The following is a 7,097-nucleotide window of genomic DNA, read 5'->3' as shown; positions in this document are numbered from 1 at the left end:
TATATGAAGAAATGAAGTACACTGCATATTCTTAAATTTTTTTTATATATTTTAGCATCTTCGACTAAGATTATATAAACTAAGCACGAGATGATTTATAAACCCATATTAAGCAAATGAATTCAGTGGTATTTGGTTTAAACCCACTACCTTCGAATAAGATTCACGTACTCTAATCACTGGACTCTTTAAGCCTAAAGAATATATGACCCATTATAAAAAACAATGAAATACTAAGTTATATACATCTTTATATATTACATAATATTTACATATAATTTAATATATCAATCACACTGACACTGTCAAAACACTCTCATCCCTGCATACAAATGATGGGGAAGACCACGACTGGCTGCGTGGCCTCGTACATACCATTACTATTCCATCACGAACTGTATTGTGTCATGATCCTTAAATAGTAATGATGAGCGATTATCTTCGAAAGTATTAACTAATAACATTAACATCCGACTATTTGTCTTTAAATGTACATAAGAAATAATGTTCCTTATTGTAGCCACATTCTTAGGTTTTGTTCTTAAATATATCGTTATTGTCGTTGAGTACGACTAAAAATTTTTAGTAAAATATGAGACGTCAAACATATTATGTCATTTAAATAACGTAGTTATTTTTTTTAAATATTTTATATCCTTATCAATTTTGAGTCCGAGCGTTTTGAATTTTTTGATGGTATTATATAAATAATGATCTATTATAGCTATATACAAATATTATGTATAAAATAATTTAATAAATATTTTTAAAAAGTTGGTAATAAATCATTACATTAAGATTATAATTCAATTGTAATAATGTAACTAACGATAAAAACATTAAAGTGTTCAACAATAGATCATCAGCATAAGGGTGAATTCACCATTGTTCTAGACTTATATATAACAAAGGAGTCGTCAAACCGTTTTAAGGAGCAACAACCCTGATCATATTATTCATATGTACTGCGAAATCTTAAATATAAAAATCAAGCCAGTTACATGCATAATAAGAAATATTTAAAGATCTTAACGTTTCTACTTATTTAAATGTCAAAGTCTACCATACTTATTTACATATATTAATATATGCTTATGAACATTTTTTTTTTTCAGATATTATTAAAATAATAGAGCACTAAGCCGCTTTGCGTTCGAGATCTGAATGTATATTATTTTAATACGGTGTAGTCTAATTAATTTCTTAATAGTTAAAACCTCCATTGTCAAAAAGCCGAGTTAGACATTTTACAATGTATGTAGTTTGCTAAGCCCAAATGTATGTATTTATTTATCAATAAATATAAACTTTCAATTTAAATAAAAGGAGATTTGTGAATAAAAAAAACGTTATTAATTTTAATATTTATATATTGAAGAATAAATAAATAACATTAAGATTTCTTTCTCGACATCACAATTTATTATTATTAATTAGTAGCGCGAAAAACATTACTAAACATTGCTAGTATTTGTATAAATTAATTGTATATTGCTTTATGTTTTAAAATATAATCATTTCACGCACAGCCTGAAGATACGTCTTAACTTCATCCATATCCATATCAATTAAACCCATTACTATAATAAAGCGTTTTTTACATAACGGCGAATTAAATAAAATCGTTTATAAAATATCGTTATTGTTTATCGAAATACATGATTTTATCCTAATTTAGTAATAGGCTAAGGGGTAGGAATATGGATAAGCGTAGGCATAGGGGTACGAGTAGGCCAAGGGAGTGTTATAGGACGCAACGTAGGCAGGCGCGTAGTACCCGTAGTCCACGAGAACTTGGGGCTTGGCGGCAGCTGGCGCTACAAATAGCATGGCCGCGGCGATGACAAGGAACATCTACAAATAAAGTTTTGGTGAGATCAGTAAATTAACATTTACTTACTTATTTAATCTTAGGAAGACAAACAGTTACGACATACACAAAAATAAATTATCACATTAAAAAAACATACACCAATCAAGTATTCACAAATAATTATATCAAAATACATATCAGAATAATAACAAATAAAAATTAAAATAAAAGATTAATTAAAATGTTAACTTATTAATGTTTTTTTTAAATAATTAAAAAGCAAGAGAAATAAATCAAGATCATTGAATTTATTATTATAGTTTATGCATGTTTATTGATTGGTTATTGTCGAATTACGTATATTCATCAAACGATTCGTTTTGCTTACAGGTGGTAGATTTGTCTACGAAGTTCGTTAGTAGATTGTGACTTAAAAACATAGGAACGATCAAAGGCTCGTAACTCGAAAATTATCATTTACATGACTTAACATAATTTAAAAAAAACATTAATAATTAAGACTCAACAAGAGATTATAAAGATAATAAAAAAAAAGAAAATACAGACTTTCTAACTTGGTTATTATCGGTAGAATTTTTATTCCGATGTTACCTGAACAACTTTAGATTCAATTGAATTCAGTATAAAGTATATGTTGATTTATTAAGCAAAGACAAATAGTTATATATAATCAATAATAAAATGTTAGTAGTTATTAATTGTTTTATTATATTCAATAGTGGAATATCCCGTTATCCGCTGTAATAAATGATTCTTCAATCAAATATATTTTTACTGAAATACTGTAAGCCTTGCATGACATAAGTTTTTTGACCAAATTTAAATCGATTATTTATTTTAATTTATGTTAACATCACTATCATTTATACGGCTGAAAGTTTATGATACAACTTTGCATAGGTCGTTTAGGTAAGTGTGTCATGGAGTTATTTTTTTATAAAGAAGGCATTAATTATCATAATAAAACCGACCGGTTAATAATATGTACCATACATATTATATTACCACTTTAAAAATATTAATGTACGAGTTAATTATGTACGAGCAGTTTAATAATCTATGCTCATTAATTAATTATACTTTATAAGATATGAACAAAATAAAAATGTTTTATAAATAAAATAATAATTTAATCTTATAATAAACTACAAAGAAAATATTTTTTCTTACCAGTTTGAACATGTTGAAATAATAAAACACGTTTCGTTAAAACAACAACGCCGAATCTAGAGACACTAGACAGGAATGTTGTCAGCTGCTGTGACTGTAATGCAGTTTGATCCTAATCCCAATTCTTATATATACGAAGAACAATGTCCCCTCCGTGATTGGAAAAACTAATCACCACACCGTCTTGGACGTTCAATGATACCGGACATATACCTACTATTCACAATGTCACATTAAGCGTTAAGAGAACTATGTCATTTCCATATTGAACCCGGATCATCGTAACAATAGCTTTGCCTACGTGAACGACTCAAAAGACATTTATTTTATTCGAGCAAACAAGGAACACGGACAATAAGTAGATATATAATATGTACGTTTGTTATGTACCTACGCATCGTATAAAAACATGTTACACATCAATATTATGTATGGGACTCAACCATTAACAAGTGTAAATTAAAAAGATTAGGTATATTTAAAAATACAGAAAACTCTTTGTTTAAATTTTGATATCAGGAGCAGCTAGTTTTTAAGTTAAAATATAAAATGGTTTCCAGTAGTTCATTTATTTTAAGAATTTATTTATATTAATAATATTTTTAATATATATAATAAGATATTTTTTAATCGTGATCTATATTAGTATAATCTATAAATATTATAAAATAATGTTGCCGAATTTCGTTTTTGCTTACAGAAAGAACATTAAACGAGAAATGTTTATAAGTATATCATTTATAAATATTTTATACAACATGTTAGATGACTAAACGATGTCGGTATTTTGTCCAAAAAACTGTTTTTTACGTCTTACACGGCTAACGCCGGCTACCTAGAAAATTGTAGTATCTTAAAAAGGTCTACAGAAAAGGCATGATCCAATCCCATTTTATCTTTTCAATATTTAGATGAATAATAAATTGTTTTCGAACATTTTTTCACTGATATGGTTGCAATATATTATAAACAAATATATTTTCTTAAGTAATTAATTTAGAACATCAGATTTATTGTAAAATATAAATTCTTACGCAACAAAAATAATTCAATCAAAGTGTCGTTCAACGGTGCTGGCTGGCTGGGAAGTCAGCGCAGGGCGGCTCGGTTACGGGGATCGTGGGAGTGTTGAGTATTAGTGCGGCTTAAGTGAATTTAATATTTGTTGTTGTAAATAAATAATAACTTAGGTCGATATTCTTTTATTTCGGCCGACTATATAAAAATAGATTGTTAAACCTGCATTTAAAATCAAATCAGTCGCTCCCATTTTTTAACACTTATTTTTATATTAGGTACTTATGTCATAAATTTTGTTTGTTTAACAACTGTCTTTATTGTTATTGTTAAAAGAAAGGAAAAAATAGCAACTGTAATTTAGTTTACCTAATTGTCACAAAGTATAAATTATTATCAAAATAAATAGCTAACATATTAAGTTTAACGCCTCATGTTACTAAATATTGCTTACGCCTTACACTAACGTATATTAGTAAAGATTGATTGACGAATGTTTTGTATCTCATTGATTAAAAACTGCACGGGACAAAATCCTTATTTTTCCCACATGAAGTCGGGACGGGCAGCTAGTTTTATATAAATCTCTAAAATAGGTAAAATAGGTAAAATCTTAACTATATATTAATACTTTCAATAAATTTAATGACTTCAAATAGAACGCACGCTGCCGCAGGCGTGTAATAAATAAAAAAATTGACAACTAAGAAGCTTTGAATTATTTTAAGCGCTCGCCGCCAATTTTGTGAGTGCGAAGTCCTACAAGGGTGGGTTAATTACAATGTTCGGAGTGGGTTTCCTTTTTAATTTTTTTAGGGTCCAATATAAATTTAAAGCAATAAAGCTTGAATAAGACCCGACAAATAAAGTACGAAGCAGGCTGTCACAAATAAATACTAAAATTGAATCAATGCTGAACAACCTAAATTAGTGTTTCGTTTTTGTTAAATAGTCTGGTCCAATTTTTAGTTATCTCTGTATATATATTTTTTATTTACTCTCAAACTTCTGGTATAATTCCAATATATACCCAAAACTTTTATGTATATATATATATACATAAAAGTTTTGGGTATATATTAAAACAAATATATATATATATATATATATATATATATATTTGTTTTAAATTTTATGTGACAATATTGAATTCCATTCATAACAATTATTTACATAAGTAACCTAAGAACAAAAGAATCAGTAATATAGGAATTAAAAAAAATTAAAATATTATAAGTTTCTTCATACACACATATTATGTTATATTATGAATAAATATTATACATCATTATCTATTATGTGATACATATGACATTGGTAGGAAGAACACCTTTGTGGGGCAATGTGCGGTTTTACATCAGGATCACCGAAAGCGTACAAAATGTCTCTGTGACTAGATTAAAAAAAAAACCAATGGAAAGCTTGTATGCAAAATGATGAATGATTGCACACCTCGGGAGTAACGATCATCTATTTCTTTTTATACTAAAAATTTATAAACAATTAGAAGACAAGATAAAAAAACCGCTGAATTATTTTTCGCCGGGCTTTTTCTGGTCTTTTCCGAACCAGTGATAGGTAATATTTTGACAATCAATAAGTAAGTATAATACTTAATAAAGGGTTTTGGTTTGATTTGAACTATTATTACTACATAGTTAAAAAAAAACTTAACCTAAAATTTATTCCTTTAGTAGGTAGATATACCTCGTTAGCCTGGCTCGATATATATGTTCCGTGGAGACCTTGCACAGTCCCGTATTTAAGTGTTACAGGTAGGTATTATCAATACAACGTCTCGTCTCGCAATGACTTGATGTGACATAGGGGTTGCATCGCGATTTTTGCATATCGATTACGTAAAAAAATCGTTATTATATATATCCTGTAAAAATAAGCCGAGGTCCCCTTGGTATTGTATTACTTACTATTGTAATGTAAATAAAAAATCTTGAGATCAAACTATGCATATTTATTTCTCTTCTTCTTTCTGCCCTTATCCATGTTGTTGTATAGTTATGGCTAGTGTTTTACCGATGCGGGTACCTCAAAGTGCTTGTGCACAAGTTCCTACTTCCCTTAGTCGTCTTCTACGGTGTCCATTGAAGGAGATGGATTAGTCCTATTCTTATTTTGCCGGGAACTACACGGCATAACGCATATTTATTTCTCCTAAATCTAATTGTTTTAAAAAAAAGAGAAAATGCTTTTATGACGTAGACTATATGTTTTTTTACTTTTTTCCGTTAACGATTACCGAGAAAAAACAAGTCACCGTAACTCAAATGATATATCCACGCCTTAAGTAAACGTATGTTATGAATCCAATATTTATTTTAAGATTTTGATGTCACTCAGCTGATGAAATATTTCAACTAGCTATTCATAACACAATCTCCTAAATATGTTTTTGTATTTCAATTGATCATAGACAACTGACAAGTAACCTCGTCTATCATTCATATCATAGTTATATTACTGGCACATCCAAATACGATAATGAATTTCTATACACGTTTCTCTAATTGAGGCCAATTAAATATGCGTTCATTTAAGCCTACTTGTACCTAAACCTTCAATGTGACTTAAAAGTTTAAAAATAATAATCTTAGGTGTAGATCTGTGCAACAAAAGTAATTGTTTTTAAATTTAGATTTTCATCTAAGACGTTAATATATATGTATATTAATTTCTATTAAAATCTGTTGAAAACCACGTTAAAATAAAATGATTACAACGATATATTACAAGAATAAACGTCAATTTTATTTTCATTTTGGACATATATATTTCCACAAATAAAAGCTTCGAACGATTTTATTTGAATGAAAACACTATAGGATTCATAGGTACAGATAAATAATGAAAAAAAAAACATAGTGGCATGACAACGTTTTTATACGCGTTTACACGATAATGCGGAGTAAAGTCTCTTTTTGTTTTTAACTATTGTTGAATGTTGTCTTCTTACGAATGACAAATCAATAAAACGAAAGATATAAATCAGTCTTTAACTAAGCAGACGTTAAACGATGTTTATAAGTCGGCCTGATAATGATTTACATATAGTATAGAT

The sequence above is a fragment of the Nymphalis io genome, chromosome 10 (assembly GCF_905147045.1).
Source record: "Nymphalis io chromosome 10, ilAglIoxx1.1, whole genome shotgun sequence".
NCBI classification, from domain to species: Eukaryota; Metazoa; Arthropoda; class Insecta; order Lepidoptera; family Nymphalidae; genus Nymphalis; species Nymphalis io.
Note: the sequence above shows the minus strand (reverse complement) of the source record.